Source organism: Thamnophis sirtalis, unplaced genomic scaffold (genome assembly GCF_051295495.1).
Source record: "Thamnophis sirtalis isolate CommonGarterSnake01/CBP01778 unplaced genomic scaffold, rThaSir2_p1.2 scaffold_12, whole genome shotgun sequence".
Classification (NCBI taxonomy): domain Eukaryota; kingdom Metazoa; phylum Chordata; class Lepidosauria; order Squamata; family Natricidae; genus Thamnophis; species Thamnophis sirtalis.
Genome location: NW_028261392.1, coordinates 50,182,215 through 50,205,795, shown reverse-complemented (window position 1 = coordinate 50,205,795; position 23,581 = coordinate 50,182,215). Strand labels below are relative to the sequence as shown.

Sequence of the window (23,581 nt, the reverse complement as noted above, 5' to 3'; positions counted from 1 at the left end):
TTAGACACAATTCAGCACATTTGAAATATGTCTGGTACATTTTGCAATTATGTTAGTTTAAAACTTTGGTTCAGTGAGACCTGCAAGCTCACTCCTAGGCCTATTACCTACAACTTTCCAATGGATATTTTTCTCCCCTCACAAGGGACAATGAGCAAACACCAAGGACAATGAGGAAAGAATGGAGCCAGAAAGGAAAGCAGAACTGAGAAACCAGCAAAAAGAAGACAACAAGGAGAAGTTATTACCAAAATTAATAATGATTAAGGAATTAAAACAGGGAGAAAACACTTTAAAATTTCTAAAAAAGAAATGGGAGGAACAGGAAGATGTTTGGGAGGAAAAGATAGCAGTTAGAACAGATAGCCTTAAAACTAGACAGTGGGAAAGGGTAACGAGGGGAGAAAAAAATAGATCACAGACTCAGAATATAGACTTAGAAGTAGATGGAGTAAAAGACTTAAGAGAAGAATATGGGAGACAAGCAGTGGTAAAAAAAATTTTTTTACTACAGGTTCTGTGGATGTGGCTTGGTGGGCATAGTGTGGCAGTGAGCGTGGTTTGGTGGGCATTGCAGAGGAAGGATACTGTAAAATCTCCATTCCCATCCCATTCCAGGGGAAGGATACTGCGACATCTCCATTCCCACCCCTCTCCAGGGGAAGGATACTGCAACATCTCCAATGAAAATGGAGAATGAAATGTAATAATTATGAGTAACAATATTATCTGTCTGGGCCTATTAAGACCACCATGCAACTTTTGCACCTGACCATTGGTTCTCATGAGAAGGCCATTCAGTTCTATATTACCTTCAGCCTGCATTTTCCCATGGTCTTGGGCTTGGCTTGACTTCGGATGCACGATCCACAAATCTACTGGTCCCAGAAATTCATCTCTTTTCCGAGCCTGCAATTCATGGACCACAGCCACCAAGACTGTGCAGGCCAGTTGCTGAGTCTACTCGGGGTGTCTTTGCCTTTCGACCTGGCAGACTTTGCAGATGTCTTCAGCGAGCAGGAGGTAGATCAAATGCCCCCACATTGGCCATATGACTGCCCCATTAATTTGAATCTGGATGCACTGCTCCCAATGGGGCATTTGTATTCAATGTCAGACCCTGAGTTGGCTGCATTACGGGACTTTCTGGACAAAAATCTGGCTCAGAGTTTTATCCAGCCCTCGTCTTCGCCACTGTCAGCCCTGGTCTTGTTCGTGAAAAAGAAGACTGGAGACTTGCGGCTTTGTTGTGACTACTGTAAATGGAACACCATCACAGTGCACAATCGGTATCCTCTGCCCCTTATTTGTGAATTGCTGGAATGGCTCCAGGAGGCTACCATTTTCGCCAAGTTGGACTTGCGCGGAGCTTATAATCTTGTTCAGATTAGGCCTGGGGATGAATGGAAGATGGTATTCAGCACCAGATATGGACATTTCGAATATACAGTCATGCCATTTGTGTTGATGAATGCGCCCACCATTTTCCGACATTTTATGAATGACATATTTCGGGATCTCTTGGCCCAATTTGTCATGATTTATTTGGGCGACACTTTGATTTACTCTTCCTCCTGGGACAGCCATCAACAGCACCTTTGCCTGGTCCTACAACAGCTCCTTGTATGCAAAACTGGAAAAATGCCAGTTCTTTCAATCCACCATCAAGTTCTTCGGGAATCACATCTCTCCTGAAAGCATAATGATGGAGCCAAGCAAGGTTGAGTCTTTGCGTAGTTGGCAACCTCCTCAGTGAGTGAAGGATGTTCATTGACTCCTCGGGTTCTCCTATTATCAGACCTTTATCCCCGGCTTCGCTTCCTTGACTGCACCCCTCACTTGGCTCCTTCAGAAAAGGGTCCTGTTCTGGTGGTGTACTCCTGAGCAGCAGGCATTCGTGAAGGAGCCCATCTTGAAATATCCTGACCCCCACTATCTGTTTGTGGTGGAAGCAGATACATCGGATGTCGGTGTTGAAGTGGTATTACTCCAGGCTCTTGCATCCAGTGGTACCCTCTTCCCTTGTGCATATTATTCACTGAAGCTTAACTCTCCTGAGTGCAACTACACCATCTGGGAGAAGGAGTTACTGGCCATTATAATGGCATTTGTGACCTGGAGACATAATCTGGAGGGGACCCGACATCAAATTGAGGTCTGGACAGACCATAAAAATCTGGAGTTCCTGCCAACCACCCAGAAACTGAACCAACATCAGATTCAGTGGTCCCTCTTCTTTGCCAGGTTCAATTTCCATGTCATCTACATCCCCAGTGGGGATGGGCAGATGCGCTCTCCCGGAAACTCCAGACAGTTTTGCCTGTAATGTCTTTCTCTGCGGTTCAGGAACCAGTGGACTTACAGGCTCAGATATGGGAAGCACTGCACCATAATGCTTACATGGAGTAACGGAAGGAAAAGGTGGGGCCAGCCTCTCCATGGACATTTATAGAGGACCTCTTGTGGTATCGAGACAGGCTATATGTGCTGGTGGGGCCGCTCCAAGGACTTATCCTGTCACAGTTCCATGATAATCCTGTGGCGGGCCACTTCGGCCTCTTTAAGACATTGAACTTAGTTTCTTGCACCTTTTGGTGGCTCCAATTGCAAGACGATGTCCAGGCCTATGTTACATCCTGTGTTTGATGCCAATAGGCCAAGTCAGCAACAGGAGCCCCCCCTCAGAGCTCCTCCAGCCATGGCCGATACCAGAGAAACCCTGGAGTGCCATTTCCATGGACTTCTTGACAGACTTGCCTCCGCCTTCTATATTCATCACCATGTTCATGATGGTAGATATGCTGACAAAGATGGCGCATTTCAGAAGAATCTTGACAGACTTGAACACTGGGCCTTATCTAACAAAATGAAATTCAATCTATAGAAATCTATAGAAAACTAAAGTCTTACACTTAGGCAAGAAAAAGCAGAACTGTACACACACACGCACACACACATATATACTGTGTATGTATGTGCGTGTGTATGTGTGTGTGTGCATGTGTGTGTGTGTATGTATTTCATTTTGTTAGATAGGGCCCAGTGTTCAAGTCTGTCAAGATTCTTCTGAATCTTGGTGGACTATAAATACTATTGACTGACTGAAGGGAAAAGTGGAAAAAAATATTATTTTGAGAATGTGAGAAAAAGATTTGGAGTTTAGCATGACTACTTGGAATTTTGGAGTATTAAAGACTGGGGACACAGCGGGCTTGTATATTACAAATACTACGTAATTGATTGAAGACAGGACAGTATAAAAGACATTCCCAAGGATAAATGTTCTTCCTTTTTCCTTTTTTCTCTTTGATTCTCTCCATAAAGAATGGCCTGTGTGTCATTGCGCGGGCACAGGAATGAACTGGTAATAAAATAAATTGAATCCCCACCACTGATATCTATCTCTATCTCTCTATCTATGCTGAATACCCGTGCTACACTATGAAACTATGTGATCAAGCTTGATAAATCGACACAGCTTGAAAATTAATGAGTAGTTGTGATTGGCCTCTCCTCTCCCATTCTCATCCTCAGGCTGGCCCCACAGAATCCTCTCCTATCCTATTCCCTTCTCTCCCTTAGGCTTGCACCACAGAAGCCTCTCCTATCCTATTCCCCTTCTCTCCCTCAGGCTCCTCACAAAACTCCCACCCTGTAGGCCAGATGAGTCATGCACTGGCCACGCCCATGTCCAAATGGCAGTTGGAACACAGTTATTTTCAGGTTGGGAGGGGGAGTAGAACATCTAACTCCTTAGCATTAGAGTGTGTTAATAATATAAGAAATACTAATGCTGTGATGGTCGTTTCAAAAAATCCTTTGTAAGGGGAAAAAAACAGGGATATATGGTACTGTGGAAAAACTTTCAGCACATTCAGTGGAAAGCATGCTAGGAAGTGAGAAATCAGGCTCCACTATAAATCTACAGAGCATGCAATCAACCCTAACTTCAATTCAGGAGTCAATGATGAAGATTCAGGAGGTAATCACAAAAAATCATGAAGAACTTAAGAGTGATATGGAGGAGGTGAAAGGAGAGATACGCAAACTAGATGATAAAATTGGTACAATGCAGGAAAAGATAATACAAAATGAGCAAAAAATAAAAATAGTGGAAGCTAGAACGGAACAAATGGAAAAGAAACTAGATAAAACAGAGAGTAAAATGATGGTGGTAAACAAAGAAATGGAAGCAGCCATTATAAATTTAGAGATAGAGAGATCAATGTTTTATCTTAGATTCCAAAATATAGTGAAAACTAAGGATGAAGATCTTTCAAAGTTAATGGCGGAACTCCTGGCTGAACTTCTGCAAAAAAGCAAGCAGGAAGTGGAAAACAGTTTGAACGAAGTGTATAGGGTCCACAGAAACTATGCATGCAGACACAAACTTCCAAGAGAGATTCATGTAAGATTTACAAGAAAAAAGACAAGAGATGAAGTCTACAGCAAAGCAAAAGAAGAGTCTTTGATCTATAAGGAAAAAGAAATCATGACATTAAAGCAGATACCAAAATGGATAAGGGAACAAACTACCATTTCCTATCGACCCAACTGCTCAAATACAGAGTGATGTTTAGATGGCTTATCACTGAAGGGATGCTAATAACCTGGCAGGAAAAAAAAATCCATATTGACTCCCTGGAAAAGGAATTTTATAATCACTATATAATAGGAGAAGAAGAACAATATAGTAGAGAAGAAGCAGAAAATAAGAGTCAGGAAGAACAGATATCAGAGGAAAAACTTACAGAGCAGGATATAAGGGACTGAAGGGAAACAGAATGACAGGAGAGTGAAGGAACACAAACCGAGACAAGAACAAGGAAAGGACCAAAACCAACATACAAATAATATGGAAGATGAAATAAAGATGATATCCTTGAACATCAATGATATCAATTCACCAGCCAAGCGAAAACAAACATTAACAAGACTCAAAAAGAATATGGATATTGTCTGCCTATAGGAGGTCCATATCAAAGAAAAATATGGTAATATTCTAGAATGCTCCAAATTAAGAAAGTTGCATCTGGTGTTAGCACAAAATAAGAAAAGAGGGATTGCAGTGTACATAAAAGATTGGTTAAATTCGAGGAAAATATTTAGTGATAAAGAAGGCATATTTTTAATGATGGAAATAACAACAAATCAAAAAGGAATTCTGCTGGTGACAATTTATGCTCCAAATATAAACCAAAAAGAATTCTATAATAAATTACACAAGAAAATAATTGAATCAGATTGAGAAAATGTCTGTATAATAGGCTATTTCAATGCTGTGGCAGACAACAAAATAGATTATAGCCAGGATGGCAAACCTATGGCATGCATGCCACAGGTGGCACGTGGAGCCATTTGTCAGGGGATGTGAGGCGTTGCCCTGTCAGATGGCCAGCGTGCATGTGTGTGCTGGCCAGCTGAGTTCAGCCTTTTTTAAAGTCATTTTTGCCCTCCCCAGGCTCCAGAGGCTTTATAGAAGCCTGGGGAGGGCAAAAAGAGCCTGCCCCCTCCCAGAGGCCCTCCAGAGGCTTCAGGAGCTTCCCTGAAGCCTCAGGAGCACAAAAAACTGTCCCTATGGGCAAACCAGAAGTTCAGGAACGGACTTTAGGTTTTGCTCATATGGTCGGTTTAAGCCCTCCGGAGGCTTCAGGGACCTTCAGGAGGCTTCCCTGAAGCCTCGGAAGGACTAAAAATGACCCTCCGAGCAAACCGGAAGTCACTTCCTGTTTGCTCGTAGGGCCGGTTTAAGCCCTCCGGAGGCTTCAGGAAAGCCTCCTGAAAGTGCCTGAAATCTCTGGAGGGCCTCCAGGGGTGGGGGCTGTTTTTGCCCTCCCCAAGCTTCTATAAACCCTCTGGAGCCTGCTGAGGGTGAAAAAAGCATGCAAAAATGAGAGGAGCACCTCTCATGCACACATGCGCACTGGGAGGGTCGTGCATTGCATTATGGGTGTGGCACACCCACACATGACCCCCCCTGGGCTCCCCACTTATGACACATGAGCCAAAAAAGGTTCGCCATCGCTGGATTATAGGAATACAAAGAAGAATAAAAAGAAAAGACAACAAGGAGAGGAGGAGCCAACGTCGTGACGAGACGACGGGCGATCTCAATGCTCTGAGATCGCCGCTGACACTTTTGCCGCTGGGTTGTCCAAATGGACCTAAACCATCCCGCAGAGACAGTGAATGGGAAGAATACATCCTGCTGGTCTCAGGGACATCGCAAAGTCTCTGATCGATCCAGCAGTTCTTCTAGCTGGCGACAAAAGCACAGCCCCTAGGCTGATGAAGTTGGGACAGCTCCGAAACGGAAGGAAATGGAAAGAGAAAGTGTTTTCAGCTGGTGAGGAATGTTTACCATTTTAAAAGAGACTACCTACAAAAAACTGAAAAGTTAATTTAAATTTCAGAACAGAAGAAATAAATGGCGGAATTAAGCTGTGTGTGATTTTGGACAGTGTGTTATCTTACTTTTTAAATGCTATTTTCATGGATAGAATTTATGTAAGCCTTTTAAAATAAATGGATTAAGTTTTCTTCTTCTATCTTTTTATTATTATTTTTGCAACCTATGGACTAAAATTCTCCTTCTTCATTACTGCGTGTATTTTTCCCTTTTTCTTCTCTATTTAATTCAAAAATTTGACTTTTTTTAACTTGGAATATAAAAAAGGCAAAAAAGGAAACAAAGAAAATTGTAACAACAGAGGGAAAGAGAACACTACTATTCGGAGGCTGGAGGTTTGTGTATTGGAAACAAAACACTTTTACTTTCCTCACCGATCATTCTGGCTTGCCACTTCAAAGACTCACTGTTTATAGAGAGTGATAAGAAGAAAAGCACGAATTGTTTATACAGATGTTCTTTTGAAGTATATATTTAACCAGAGAAAAGTGAAAATAAGACCTTATTGTGAATTTATACTTAATCTTATAAAAACCTTCCAAGCCAGAGCAGCAGTGTTTGTCAGCTGGAGATAATGGCACAATTTTAACTGCAGAAAGAAACTTTAAGTTTGCAAAAGATAATGTTTGAAATTCAGAAAGCATTAAATACATCTGAGAGAATAGAAAAGAAGTGGGAAAACCTAGAGCATTTAACAGCAAAATATGATGAAGAAGTTGGAGATGTTTATCAATTACACAATTAGCTATTATGAAATCTGGAGAAAAATTTATTACAATGATTAAGGCAATATATTCAAACCAGGCAGCTAAAATAATGGTGAATGGAGATCTAACAGACAAAGTCACTATAAATAAAGGGGTCAGACAAGGCTGTCCACTATCTCCTCTTCTATTTATCCTCTCATTGGAGGTTTTATTAACATGGATTAGGAGGAAAGAGGAAATGAAAGGGTTAAAAATTAAAAAAAGAAGAATGCAAAATTCAGGCATTCGCGGATGATATGGTTTTTATAATAGAATACCCCCTTGAAACAGGGAAAATATTAATTCAGGAAGTAGAGGAAATTGGTAAAGTTGCAGTCTTCAAAATAAATAAAAATAAAACAAAGATAATTACTAAAAATCTTACACAAAGGCAAAATGAGGAATTAGAGAGGGTATTGGAAATGCATATAGTTAAAAAAGTAAAATATCTTGGAATCTGGCTAACGGCTAAATGTTCTACTATAAAAGAAGACAACTATTCAAAATTACTCAACAAATACGAAAGGACTTAGAAAATTGGGCTAAATTATAATTATTGCTCATTGGAAGAATTGCGACCATAAAAATTAATATCCTACCAAAAATTCTATTTCTATTCTAAACTGTACCAGTAAAATTAGGGGAATTTTTTTTCATGGAACTAAATAAAATAATTTTAAATTTTATTTAGCTGGGGGGAAAAACTAGGATAAAATTAAAATTATTACAGGACTCTAAAATCAAAGGAGGATTTGGCCTCCCAGATTGGGAGCTTTACTACCAGGCAGGAGCTGTAACATGGCTCAAATAATGGATAGTAGTCCAAAATAAAAGAATATTGACAATAGAGGGCCATGATTTACAGCTGGGCTGGCATGCTTTTATCTGGGAGGGAAAGAGTAAAGCCCATAAATATTTCCAGAGGCATTAGGTAAGAGGGGCCTTACTCGAAATATGGATGAAAATCAAAAGAAACTACTACACAAAAATTCCTAGATGGATATCAACCATGGAAGCAATTATCTATCCCAATGTAATAGATTTGAATAGGATATTGCAATATAAGGAGTTATTGGAAGGGCAAGGAAAACTTAAAACAAATCAGGAGTTAAAATTATAGGGAATTGAATTAGCCTGGTGGCCATATCTACAAATTCAAACAAGATACAAAAAGGATTGAGAACAGTACGGATTTCAAAATGAACAACAAGTAAAATAGTAAGAGGAACAGAAGAAAAAATTATTACAAAAGCATACTATTGTCTCTTAAAATTCAAAATGGAGGAGGAAACCATGAAGGAAACAATGATAATTTGGGCTAAAAACTTCAAACTACAATATTGAATTGGAGCACTGGGAAAAATTATGGGGGAAAATTATAAATTGACAATGTTGTCATCCTATAAGGAAAACATCTACAAAATGATTTATAGGTGGCATTTACCCCCTGCGAGATTGGCCAAAATGTTCCCAAATAGATCACCAATCTGTTGGAAATGTAACCACCAACAGTGAATCTTCTGTCATATGTGGTGGACGTGTCCAAAAGCCAAAGAATTCTGGACAAAAATTCAAAAATGGTTAGAAGAAATAATAGAACAGAAATTTAACATGAACCCTGAGCTGTTTCTTCTGGGAATAATAATTTTAAAAAAATCAGTAAGGATATCCAATATATAAAGCTTCATATAATTACTGCTACCAGAATCTCATTTGCCTAAAGTTGGAAACAAAAAATCATTGCTTCAAATGTAGAAATCATAAAAAAGGTGCTAGAATGCTCAGAAATAGACAAATTAACATTGGAACTAAAAGATAGAGAGGAAACAGAGTATTACAAGTTATGGAACAGGTGGTATAACTGGCTCGAAAGAGAGATGTAAAATCAATGCAGAAGGAACACATAGCAAACAATGAAAAGAGATGGCATATACTTAGAAAGCAATAGGGATGGAAATATTGTATATAGATGTATATATTGTAAAAATGAGAAATTATGAAACAAAGGATATGTATAAGATAATAGAATGGAAAATGGAAAACCCGAAATCAGAAAAAAGAAATACAGATAACAGAAAGCTGTAAAATTGTAATTGTGATTTTAATATTTGGAAAATGTCAAATAAAAAACACTTTAAAAAATCCTTTCTAAGCAAGGACCTAGAAGCCAAGGGGAACAAATGTGCCACATTTCAAGTTTGTAGGTTTTATGGTTTTGGAGATTTCATGATCGCAGTGTGAGTGGTTTGTATATGTATAAACAACAGTGTATTGCCTGTATCCATTTCATTTTACCCAGAAATAAATGTTAACTTATGTCTAATCATATCATAGCTCATCTTTTACTTATACATAATAATAATCTTCTTCTAATTTCTATCTCTTATATCTAAGCACTGGTAAAACATATTCCCATGTTGAGTAATATTCTACATCTGCTTTATCTTTTATTTTTGATGTCAATCTATCCATCTCTGCACAGTCTAATATTTTCCAAATTATATTTTCATCTAGGGTAGGTCCTCATTTTGCCAATATTGTGCAAATAATTTTTTGCTTCCAGAATACATGAAGTATTAAATATGTAGTCCTTTTTTGCAACTTTCTGGTATTATACCTAAAAGAATATTTCTGGCTTTAGATCTATATGTTGCTTAATTATCTTTTCTAATCACATATGTATTTTTGTTCAGAATTTTTTTGCTTTCACACATGTCCACTACATATGATAATATGTACCTGGAGTCTGATTACATTTCCAGTATTTGGCGGACATATTTTTAGACATCTTTGCTAACCTTGCCGGTGGCAAGTGCCACCTGTAAAACAACTTCTATAGGTTTTCCTTATATGAGGTGGCCATTGTCATTATCCCAAAGTTTTTGCCATTTGTCTAGTTCTTTAGTATAACAAAAGGCTTTTGCCCATACTATCATTGTTTCTTTCACTTGTTCATCTTCCATTTTAATACTTAATAAGTAACTATATAGTTTCTTTAATTAGTTTTTCATCTGCCCCTAAAAGTATCTAATTGAGTGCTGTTGATTCTTTATAGAAACCCCATATCTTAGCATCTTATATCTAGATTGTTTTTACAGATGTGGCCACCATGCTAGAACCACCCCTTGGTTTTGCAGTTCCTGCCTAGTTTTAAGTTTTCCTTCCTCATTTAAAATGTATTTATAAATTACATTTTTTTTCCAAATTAACAATGTTTGGATGTATCAATGCTTCCATCATGGAGAGCCAGACTGGTATTTTCCTGTAATTTTTTATTTTAACTTTTTAAGTACAGATGCCTGGTAATACAGGGCGGGGCATAACCTTTTCCTAGGGGGTCACAGCAACACTTGTAATAACAACACAAATAATTCATACACCATTCGAAAGCCCATCAAAAACTGAGTTTATTGACACGATTTAATAGTCAGTATGACCACCATTAGCCCTTCGAACAGCATTCAAACGAGGTGGATAAGAACACAACAAATCTTCAAACAGTTCCGTTCGATTTTCCAGATTTTTCAACACAGTTTCCAAATTCATTCTCAAAGTTTCAACCGAAACAAATTTAACATTTAATAGCTCATTCAATTCAGTTTTTTATGGGCTTTAAAATGAGGTGTCGCGGAAGTTGTAAACTGCTGTTGATCTTGCTGTGACCCCCTAGGAAAAGGTTATGCCCTGCCCTGGAAAATCTGGAAAATTTAGACCAGAGACTTGAGGCTTAGTTGCGACTACTGTAAATTGAATGCTATCACAGTGTGCAATCAGTATCCTCTGCCCCTTATTCCTGAACTGTTGGAATGGCTCCAAGAAGCTACCATCTTCACCAGATTGGGCCTGCGTGAAGCTTATAATCTAGTTTGGATCCGGCCTGGGGATGAATGGAACATGGCATTCGTCACCAGGTACAGACATTTTGAGTATATCATCATGCTATTTGGGTTGACCAATGCCCTCGCTGTCTTCCAACATTTTATGAATGACAAATTCCAGGACCTCTCAGATCAGTTTGTAGTGATTTACCTGGTTGACATTTTGATCTACTCTTCCGCTCAGGAGAGCTGGTCCTGCAATGGTTCTGGGATAACCGCTTGTATGCAAAATTGGAAAATGTCAGTTTTTTCAGTCCACCATTGAGTTCTTGGGGCATTGCATCTCTCCTGAGAGCATTGTGATGGAGCCAAGCAAGATCAAGTCTCTGCATAGTTGGCCACCTCCTCAACGAGTGAAGGATGTCCAGAGACTCCTCAGGTTCACCAACTATTATCAGACCTTTATCCCTAGCTTCGCTTTCCTGACCATGCCCCTCACTTGGCTCCTTCAGAAAAAGGTCCCTTCTGGTGGAGTGCCCCCAAGCAACAGGCATTCCAGGCCTTGAAGCAGGAATTCATGAAAGAGCCCATCTTGAAACATCCTGACACCCCCACACACAATCTGTTTGTAGTGGAAGTGGATGTGTCTGATGCTGCTGTTGGAGTGGTGTTACTCTAGGACAGTGGTTCCCAAAGTGGGTGGTACCATCCCCTGGGGGCGGTGGAACAACTTAGGGGGCGCTAAGAGGCAAGGGGGGCAGCAGGGGGCGCTAAGAGGCAAGGAAGGTGGCAGAAGAGTGCTGGAGGGTTCTGCTGTACTGTACTCCTGACTTGCCTAGCTTAGCATGCTGGCGCGGAAGGGAATACAATGGGACTGAAAGCGAGAGTCCTTCCCCACGCGGCTTGTGTGGAGGTGGAGGCTCAGTCTCGCCTCACCAGGAACCGGCGATGCCGCACCTTTGGGAAGGCTTGGGTCTTGCACGCGCCTTAAATGGATGGAAGGGCTGGGTTCTTCTTCATCGCGCAAGACTGGCAGTTAAAACTGCTCCTTCAGCTGCGGGGGTGTGTGGCAGCCGTGAACCGCTAAACATAGCAATGGAGTTGTCTTCCCTGCTTCTCGACAGCTTTGCCACCTTCCTTCTCCACGGCCCGCTGTTATTTAACGAATGGGCGTGTGGGTGAACAGCTTCACAAGAGCCAAAGGTCCTGTCCCACCCGATATGAGCGCATGGAGACCCTCAGCCGGTCTGTCATGCTGTGTAGAAACTGAGCTGCTGCCTCTGTAAAAAATTGCAGGGGAAGCTGAAATTTTGGGATGTGATTCTAAGAGGAAGAGTGTCTACTCCGCTTGAGCTACAAAAGAGGTTGTGGATTGTAATCCTTTCATGCTGAGGCAGGGTGTGATTTTGCAACTACTTCATAGATGCACGTTTTTTTCTATATTTTTAGTATTGTTAATAGGATTCTTTTCAAAAATCATCTGGATTAATAAACAATCTTAATCTTGCCCACTACTGGAAATACTCCAGAAAATGTGTTTTAAATTAGTAATAATTTTTATAGCATTAGCTAGCTGGCTGATCTGCTGAAAGAGGGAGGTACATTTTGTTCAGAATAGTTTGTGGAATTGAAACAAGTGGTTCTCAAGCATTGACACACCTAATAAAAGTAGCTTACAGTGCAGTTTAACATCATGTCCTGACTACATCCTTGTGTTTTCCCCCCAAAATGAATTGTCATTCCCTGATCTCATTCCCAGTAATGATTGAAATATCTTTAATCATTAGTTGTACTAGCCTATAAAGTGGCATTTTTCCTCCTTTCCTATTGACTTTGCTTGTCAGAAGGTCACAAAAGTGGCCAACATGACCCCGGGACACTGCAACCATCATAAATATGAGTAAGTTGCCAAGTGTCTGAATTTTCATCACATGGGCATGGGAATAGTGCAACAGTTATAAGAGTGAAAAACAGTCATAACTCAATTCTTTCAGTGCCATTGTAACTTCATACTGTCATTAAACTAATAGTTGTAAGATAAGGACCACCTGTATTTCACAAATTGCTAGGGAAGATACAAACATGCTTTCTTCCTGCCTATATTCCAAACTCTGCTATCTCTTTGCCCTCTGAAAAGCCTTTTTCCTCCTGCTGCAGACTACAGGTAGTCCTCGGATTATGACTATAAGTGAGCCCAAAATTTCTGTTGTTAAGTGAATTTTGCCCTAATTTATTATCTTTCTTGCCACTTGTTAAATGAATCACTGCATTTGTTACTAACGTTGTTAAGTGAATCTGGCTTCTCCATTGACTTTGGCTTGTCAGAAGATTGCAAAAGATGATCATATGACCTCGGGACACTGCAACCATCATAAATACAGTATGAGTCAGTTGCCAAGCATCCAAATTTTGATCCTACGACCATGGGGATGCTACAATGGTCATAACTGTCAAAAATGGTCATGTCACTTTTTCAATACCTTTTCAATGATGAAGATTTTGATCATTTGCTGCTTCATTGGCTATCAAAAGGCAACTGTGTGAGACGCTTTTACAATCTTTTTTGTTTGGTTTGGTTTGGTTTATTGGATTTATATGCCACTGACACATTTGACACTGTTGTGGAGTTTTTTTGAAGACAAGAATGCCTTGCTCAGTGGTGAACTCAAAGAGAGCAGGCTTATTTATCAGAACTATTTGCAAAGTTCAATGAAGTGAATTTGCAGTTGCAAGGAAATGAGATCAATCTTATTAAGGCCAAATCCGTCATCTCTCTCTATTTATTTCAAAGTTAACTCTATTCAAGTGCAATATAGGCCATCGCGAACTATACCAATTTCCGAGCTTGTCTGAGCTAGAAGAGAAAGGTGGGATACAAGATAATGATCTTCAAGTTTTTTGTGACATGCTGCATAAAGATATGTCTGAGTGATATCAGGATCTTCTTTTGATGGAAATTCCAGATTGGGTGATAAATCCATTTTCAGATACTGAGGAAGATGGGGTAGTGGAAGAACAACTCATAAAGATGCAAAATGACATTGAGCTGAAGCCAAAATTTAAGAAATCATACCAAGAGTTTTGATTACAGAAAGAAATTTCTGATCGCTGTCCTGCACTATGGACAGTGGTTAAGAAATTCCTTGTTGCATTTCCAACATCATATTTGGTGGAACGTGGCTTCAGTGTGGTCATCCAACTTCTCTCCAAGCAAAGAAATCGACTCCAGATTACTGAACGTGGTGATTTAAGACTCCTGCTAAGTGACTTAAAACCAGACATTGGGAAACTGGTATCACTTCATCAAGCCCATCCATCATATTAAGAATTTACTGAACAGTGAAGTAGTTACTAAATTTTACTGAGTTTACTAAGTTACTAGTCACTAAGATTCTTGATAAATAACTATCAGACTTTGAAAACCTGGTATCACTGGATCATGTTCAACAATTTTGTTGAATTAACATTAACTAAAAAGGTTTTTAAATTGGATTTTGAATGAATGTGAAATTAATTGTTACAGTTTTGAATTTTACTGTTACTATCTTCCTACCATTGTGCAAACCGCCTAGTCACATGACACCCCCCCAGCCACACCCACCAAGCCATGCCCACAGAACCAGTAGTAAAAAAAAATTGAATTCCACCACTGGGTAGGGGGCACTGAGGATCAGTTTGTAGCACCAAGGGGGGGGGGGGTGGACTGAAAAAGTTTGGGAACTACTGCTCTAGGACCATGAGTCTGGTGGTACCCTCTTCCCTTGCGTGAATTATTTGTGAAAACTCAACTCTTCCGAGTGCAACTACACCATCTGGGAGAAGAACCTACTGGCCATTAAGTTGGTGTTCGAGGGGGCATTTGGAGGGGGCTCGACATCAAATTGAAGTCCAGACAGATCACAAAAACCTGGAGTTCCTGCAGACTGCCTGGAAATTGAACCAATGCCAAATTCAATGGTCCCCCTTCTTTGCCAGGTTCACTTTCCACATCACCTATATCCCAAGTAGTCACAACTAAAGGGTGGATGCGCTCCAGCTGAAACCGGAGTATTCAGTTTCAGAACAGCTCCTGCCCTGCACAGTTCTGCCCATAGAGTCCTCTGCAGTTCAGAAGTCAGCGGACTTATGGGCTCAGTTCAGGAAGCGCAGCAGAACAATGCTTGGCTGGAGCAACAGAAGAAAGATGCATCAGAGGAAAGAGAGAATGTCCTCTCCTTGGACATTCACCGAAGAACTCTTACGGTATCAAGGCAGGTTATATGTGCTGGTGGGGTCACTCTGGGAACTTATCCTCTCACAGTGACATGATAATCCTGTGATGGGACACTTTGGCCTCTTCAAGACCTTGAACCTGGTTTCCTGTACCTTCTGGTGGCCCCGATTACAACATGACATCCAAGTCTATGTCACATCCTCAGTATGGTGCCAGCAGGCCAAGTTGGCAATGAATGCACCCCCTCCCCCGGACTGCTCCAACCATTGCCGATATCAGAGAGACCCTGGGATGCCATTTCTATGGACTTCTTGATGGTTTTGCCTCCATCTTCTGGATTTAAGACCATCCTCATGGTGGTAGACATGTTTTTATGAAGATGGCGCATTTCATTCTGTGTCGTGATTTACTGACAGCTCACGCCACCGCCCGCATGTTTATCCAACAGGTCTTCTGGATATATGTCCTACCTGATACGGTCGTTTCGGATAGACGGGCTGAATTTACAGCCCAGTTCTGGAAAGGGCTGATGATGACCTTGGACGTGAAAAATCTGACTGTTGTCGGTGCATCATCCAAAAATTGATGGGGGAATGGAGAAAGTAATCAGGATCATGGAGCAATCTGCTTCATGAACCAGAAGCAGGACAATTGGGCAAATTATCTGGTAGTGGCGGAGTTTGCGTTCAACAACTCACAGCATACCTCCATGCAAACGACCCCTTTCTTGGCCAGTGTGGGGTATCATCCTTTGTTCTTTCCCCTCATGCAACATGACTCACCGGTTCTGGTGGCTTATGACTATCTGTCCGAGTTACAGGATCTCTATCAATTGGTGCAATGGTATCTGGAGAAAGCCAAGGATGACTATAAGAAAGCTGCAGACCAATCTTGGTGAGCTATGCCAGCATTGACTGTGGGGGATCAGGTATGGTTGTCCACCAAACACTTTCCGTCAGACGGACTGGTCAAGAAATTAGACCACCCGTACCTTGGCCATTCCCCGTTAAAGCGGTCATCAACCTGGTTGCTTACTGCCTGACATTGCTACGCTCGATGCGAGTCCATCCGATCTTTTTTGGATCACTCCTTGTTCCAGAACAGCCGGTCTGTCCGTTCTGCCAACAAGATTGTCTTCATCCATAACTATGTGATGGAGACAGGCCACCCAAGTATGAGGTCGCCAGCATTCAGGACTCCCAGTGGCTGAAAGGATGGTTCCAGTATCTGATTGAGTGGAAGGGTTATGGGCCCGAGGATTTCTCCTGGGAGGATGCAACCTCAATGCAAGCACCTGCTTTGGTGCAAGCCTTCCATGACCAATTCCCATCCCTGGCCACACCCAGATCGTCAGACCTGGGGAAGGACCCTGTGGTGAAGAATAGTGTTATGGCCCACCAGCAGCCAGCAGAGCTGGTGGCACACTCAGACAATGAGGAGGATGGGGAGGAACATGGACCAGTCCTGGAGTCTGGGGAATGTTCTGATAAGTGCTCTGCATTGGAGGCAGAGATGGGTCCAGGGCCATCCGACAGTTATTTGCTGCCTTCGGAATCGATATCAGTGAGGCAGAAGAACAGTTGGAGCCTGTTTCCAATGTGCACATATGCAGAGCTGTCAGGAGAAGGGAACAGCTAAGGAACAAGTGCCAACAGTAAAGGCACGGGTGATGGTGAATGGCCCTTCCCACAGGGAATAAAGAGAAGTGAAAGGGGAAGGGAGTTTGCAGGAGACAATTAGTTCAATTCATTAGGGTGAAGATCAGTTCCTGACTTCTTGCCAAGTAATTGCTGCTACAGTGTGGTGTTTGGAAGATAATGGCCTGGCAACTCTCCAAGCCTGGTAAAAGTCTGTAGTTGTGAAATTTCAGGAAAGACTGTTTGCTGGGACTTTGCTGGAGAGGAATTCTTTTTAACCTAAATAAAAGAGGTTTTATCATGATAAGCAGTCTGCTTAACGATCTTGGGAAGCCTAGGTCAGAACACCTGGCCCACAGGAGGCTCGAAGTACCTCTGACAGCAATGGAAGGCAGAGATAATGGGGGGATGGAGAGAATAAATCCTGGAACATTGGAGCAAGCGTCCATTTAAGCAAGGATCCAGCAAGGATCCATTGAGGAAGGTCTCGTCTGCTCACCTGGCATGGTTAAAATCTGAAATTTAACTATCATTCTGATCAGCCATTCCTCTGCTCTCTCTCACTCTCCCCCCCCCCTCTCTCTCTCTTTCTCTCTCTCTCTCTCTCTCACACACACACACACACCAGTACATGGGGATGTAAGGGGACACAGCAGAAACAAAATATGGTCCTATGAATAGTGTCTAAGAAAGTGTCCTCTAATAAAGTGTCCTCTTTATAAACTGTCCCCTATAAAGGTAAAATCTTAAACATGTCTCCTATAAAAGTATGTCTGCAGGAGATCCTCTATAACAGTGTGTCATTCCTTGATGTTCTCAGCTACAGTACTCTCATAACAATAAAGGACACATTACTGACAGTTCTTTCTTGCATAAAAATATTATGGTACATCCTGACACTACATATCAGTACAATGATGTCAAAGCAGAAAAGATAAGCATATACAATTTCTTTTAAACTGGAAGTAGTAAAATATGCTGAGGAACATGGAATCAGGGCAGCAGAAAAACATTTTAGACCATCTCCAACTAAAAATTGATGAGAGTGGAGTTAACAGGTCGCTCAGCTGCAAAAATTAAGATAAAAGTAAGCACAATTTTTGTGGGCTTTCTGCAAAGTGGCCAGTTAGAGGTGGACCAGAGGTGAGTTTCCACTGGTACGGTATGGTTCTGCCAAATAGGTAGTGGAAATCGGCCAAACCTTTCCATACTGGTAGCAATGGCCGCCTGCCCCTGCCCCCATGCCAGTACAGTCTCCTGGCCTGCCCCCGTTTGCTCTCACCACCCGCAGTCACAGCTCACTCGCTCTCTCACCCCACTCATCGGCACCATGCTTGCCTCACCTGCCTACCCGCCTGCTACTCACTGACTCGCTGGCTTGCCGATCATCCCACCTCTGAGAGCTATATATATTGCGGTGACGGCCCACTTACTACCTTTACTTGCTTGGCTCTCGTGTTGTTGCTTGTTGACTTCCTGGTCCTCACTGACTCAATCCTCGCTGACTTGATCCTCACTGACTTCCCACCTACCTGCCCTGCTGCATTACTGCTGCTTCCTCCTGCGGCTGCCTAAAGGTAAGTAAGCCTATGGCTGAGACTTTGTGGGGCGCGACTGGCTGAGGTCTTCCTTGCCGCTACTCCCCTGGCACTGGGAAACTGTTTTTCTTTTGTTGTTTTCCTGATGCTGTGTGTGTGTGTGTGTGTGTGTATAATGTCCCACAGTTATCTACACATTAATAATGATCAAATAGTAATAACATTTGCTTATACACTTTAGTGAGTTTTCCTTACATAATTGGTGTTTTCTTTCATACTTTTAGATTTCTAACTTGTTTCTGTCAGTTAGCCATTGATAAAACAAATCCCACATGAAAAAGTATCTGAAGCTTTCTCCTTGATTTTAATTATCAATTTATTCATTCCTGCACATTCTAATATTTTTTTTATTCATTTTCAAATCTTTGTTTTTCCCTGTTGTACAAACACAATTCCAGCAGCTGTTAACATGTGTAAAATTAAATATGTATTGTATTCCCTTTGAAATATCCAACAAAATATTTCTGGTTTTAAATCCATATCTTGCTTCTAACCATGGCACCACTAACTCTTGAATAGCTACTAAGTACTGAACCTAATTCATATATTCCTGTTTTTTGAACTAAGGAATAAATTTCAGAAAAAGAAATCTGTATTGCTCTGTGAATCTACCTATGACATTTATTCTTTTTCATCTAACTTCTTCGATGAAAAACTATGTCTTTCCTGTTTGTTGGGGGACATCCTTCCTGAAAAGACTGTACATTATTGGGTGAAAACAGGGTTCGCTTCTGTTACCTGTAGTCCTCAGCTAACAACCACAATCGAGTTCAAAGCACAATATTATTTTATTTCTTTTGCAGTTAGTATTATTTAACAGGATGAAGAAGAGGCAACAGAGTATGACTGCTTTCTTCACCAAAACACCAAAACAGGAGCAATCAGCTGATCCACAACAATCACCAGCACCAGCACCACCAGCAGGTGGACCAGCACCACCAGCACCAGCAGGTGGACAAGCATCACGAGCACCAGCACCAGCATCACCATTTCCACCACTTAAAGTCGGAGAAAGCAGCAAGTCCATCTCCTCCACTGAAAGTCTTCCAAAACTCCTGACTGCTGGAGTTTGCAGCAATACTTGAAGGACAAGTATGATGGACTGGCAGTATCCAACAAAAAGTTAGGTTGTGAGTACTGTGTGAAACATGGGTTCTCATTAGAGAAAGATGTTCATGTTTTTAGAGAAAGGAAAAATTTACAGGTTGAGGAAGCAGGGACAAATAAGGAGGATCAGCAATCATCTCTTCGAAAAAAAATGAAGGAACATTTTCAATCAAAAGCACACATTATTTGTAAACAATGGGAGCAGGATGCTTTAACCAAATCCATAGCTAAGTCAACTGGCAAACATTTATCCAGTACTAGCACAATATTTTTTACTATTTACAATCTGGCACAAAGATGCAAACCATTCTCAGACATTGAAGGGCAGGTAGGCTTGCATTCATGGAGATCCGTAGTGAAAATAGTTGAATTCATTGCAAATGAAATTAAAACCATCGTGTTTGCCACCATTATTGCAAAGAATCTGAAAGTATGTTTGATCATTGATGAAACCTCAATGCTATCAACGAAAGCAGTTGTGATAGTTTTTGTTAAAGTTGAGGATTCAGAATGCCCAGCAACCATTTTCATTCAGCTGGTGGAATTGGAGAAACAAGATGTGGAGATCATATGTTCTGCAGTTTTGGGAAGCTTACATAAAGTTGAGTTTACTACCGAATATCTACAGAAGCATTTAATACCATTCTGCTCCAATGGTGCCAGCATTATACTTGGGAGAAAATCTGGAGTCAGTACCAGAATAGCTAAAGACTTCCCAAACATTGTAATCTAGCACTTCTTGAATCATAGCCTCCAACCTGTGCTGGATGACTCCATAAAATACATCAAACAACTGAACCACTTCAAAATATTCCTTGACAAGATACACAACACTTTCCATAAATTCTGCAAGAGCCGGAATGATCTTTTCCAAATCTCTGAACAACTGGGCATTAAAATCCTGAAGATTGGCAGAATTTTGGGACCAAGATGGGCTGCCTGTAGTTTAAGGTCAACCATAGCTGTGTGGCATGCTTATCCAGCACTACATCAATTTTTTCTGGGCAATGAAAAATTCCCAGGCATGGCTGCCTGTTTTGAATATTTAATTTTTTTCACTGATTTGGCCCTCATGATTGATATTCTAAATGAGATTTCTCTTCTATCAAATGCCCTGCAGGGGAGAAACACAGACACTGTTAAGGCCAAAAAATTGGTATTGCGATCAATGAAAGCATTTGAAATGCTTAGATGGGGAAAGGGCTCATATGAATGATAGCTTCAGAACCCTTCTAAAACATAGAATTAGTTCAAAATCAATGATTTGTTGCACTTCCTCGTGGAAATCTTTTGGCAAGCATCATCACCAATTTGAAGAACAGGCTAACGGATTGCGAACATCTAAAAACTGGTAGCCAATTGTCAGACGCAAACAAATTACAATTTCTCACATATTTGGAGCCAGATTACTGGAACATTGAAGATGTAGTCATTCCATGGGCAGAAGCAGAGGAAGGATTGACTGAATTTGGCAAAATGTTTAATTATGAAATTGATTTGAACGACTACAGAGATTTTTTGGAAAATGTACTGAAAGATCCAAAGAACAACAAAATTCCTGGCAGTATCAAAAATTGCTGTTAGTTCAGCAGAGGCAGAAAGGGAGTTATCAAAAATGAACCTCATATGTTCAGAACAAAGAACCCGCCTAACTGTTCCAAACATTAATTATTTAATTTAATTTAATGACAATAAGCATTATTGGCATGCCTGTAAAAAGATGGGACTCAATTCCTTCAATCAAAAAATGGCTCAGAACACACCATCACACGGTCAATGATCCGCAACTGAAGAGCAAGAGAAATGCAACTGAGGAGGCTGGAAACGAAAGAACAATCTGGAAACATCTTCAACTACAAAACCAATAACACAAGTACTTGAATGTATCTCTTTCATTGTATTATTCTTATGTAAGGTGTAAGTGCATGCAATTGAAGAGTTCCTTTCTGTGTCTCTTCTTTGGCAGGCCATTCATTGGAGCAAGGTGGTCAGTTGATGGTGTTGAAGACCGGCAGGACAATCAACTTTCCTCTGTAAGTAGCTGTTTTATTGTTTTGTGTGCTGGTTTCATCCTTATGTAATGCATGTAATTAAAACTTCCTTTTTGTGTCTCTTCTTTGTGCAGGTCATTGGAGCAAGGTGCTCAGTGATGTTGAAGACAGGCAAGGACAGTCATCTTCTTTCTGTAAGTAGCCCTTTTATTGTTTTGTGTACTTATTTTATTCTTATTTAAGTAGTAAGTGCACAAAATAATACATTTACTTTTTTATATCTTCTTTTTGTAGGTCATAAATTGGGGCAAAGAATTCAGTGGCATTGACTTGGCCACTCCCACCTGGTCACCTGACTGCCAAGCCACTCCCACCCAGTCACATGTCTGCCAAACCACTCCCACCTGGTCACAGGACTACCAAGCTATGCCCACAAAATAGGCCACACACACAGAATAGGTTAAAAAATTTGCAACCCACCCCTGAGGTGGACATGAAAGAATGGATCACATGTCACCAGAATAATGGCTTTACAGTTTCTACAAAAGTGGTAATATATAAAGCCAAACACATTGCTGTAGAAAAAGGCATTCAGGATTTTACTGGATCACCATTGTGGTGCTACAAATTTATGACACAATATGGCCTTGCTATGCACTCCAAAACTAGAATTATGCAAAAAATCCCAAAATAACACGAATCTAAGATTCTGTCTTTTCATACATTTGTCATAGTTACTATGAAGAAAAATTATTTTGAAATTGGCCAGATTGGAAATATGGATGAAATCCTGCTAACCTTTGATGTGCCACCTAATAAGACTGTTGATCTGAAAGGTGCCAAAAACCCAACCATGAAAATCTCAGGACATGAGAAAACATATTACATGATTGTGTTGTCCTGCTATGCAGATAGCACCAAATTGCCACTGATGTTAATTTATAAAAGGAAAACCTTTCCAAACGAAGTTATTCCAAAAGGAGCTGTTGTGCATGTTCATGAGAAAGGATGGACAAAAATGGAATGAGAGTATGAGTTGAAAAAGTGTGGTCCAAATGTCCTCAAGAACTGGGAAAATATGATGGTTTTTTTTCTGCAAAAAATCAAGATGGCCCCCGCTTCTTTTCCATTTTCCATTAGCTGAATTAGCTAAATTTAAGGCGGACCAGAACTTTGAAATAAGAACTGTATATGTAACTGCAATTTTAGAACTGGACATTAATGAAGAACAAAAGACCAAGATGGCTCCTGCCGCTCTTCTTCTCCTCAGCAACTGAACTAGCTAAATTTAAGATGGACCAGAAGTCTGAAATAAGAACTGTATAATTAACTGTAACTTTGGAACTGGACATTATGGAAAGGTGGGAAATTGAAGAACTACGTGAAATTATTAAAAAATATGCATAAATCATTAAAATCTAGTCTAAAAAGAATTCTGAACTCAGAGAAGCAGGAATTTAAGGAAGAAGGGAAGGAAGAAGTAGGGAGAGATAATGAAGGGGTAGAAATGGTGGGAAATAAAAAGTAGACAAAAAACTTCATTGGGTTTGGCAGTGGTATAGAAAAAATTGAAAATGGGGGATGTGTCCCAACAAAAGGAAATAAAAAGCAGACAAAATAGATTTCACAGGTTGACAGTGGCATAGAAAAAACTGAAGGAGGGGGTTACACCCCAACAAAGGAAAATATAAAAGATTTCTTTGATGGTAGCTTGGGAAAAAATTGAGGAGGGTGGACATGTCAAAACAAAGAAAAGGGAGAAGACAGGAATAGAGAAAGAGAGAAAGAAGGAGTGGAAAGAGAAGAGAGGAGAAGGAGAAATATGAAAGAACCATTTCATATCTAATAAAGGAGAATATACGTTGTTCAGGGTTGACATGTGGGGTTCTTGGTGCTCTCTGAGCTTGCTTGTTTTCATTTCATATCTCTTATACTTCTAAGCAGCTTGTGACAAATCATGCACATGGAAGAATCTAAAAATATTAGCATTTCTTTTCAGATACCTCCTGCTCTAAGCAAACATGGCACAATCATCTAAATGCAGAAAACATTCCACTGGGCT

The 23,581-nt window shown here is 40.6% G+C and overlaps 1 protein-coding gene and 1 pseudogene across 7 annotated transcripts in view; one reads left to right on the top strand and one right to left on the bottom strand.

Moving 5' to 3' along the window:
- The window catches only part of CNKSR2 (connector enhancer of kinase suppressor of Ras 2), a 270,841-nt gene that overhangs the window by 230,149 nt on the left and 17,111 nt on the right, over window positions 1-23,581 (bottom strand). The window lies entirely within an intron of this gene.
- LOC148043332 (E3 SUMO-protein ligase KIAA1586-like) lies at window positions 15,099-22,546 on the top strand (annotated as a pseudogene).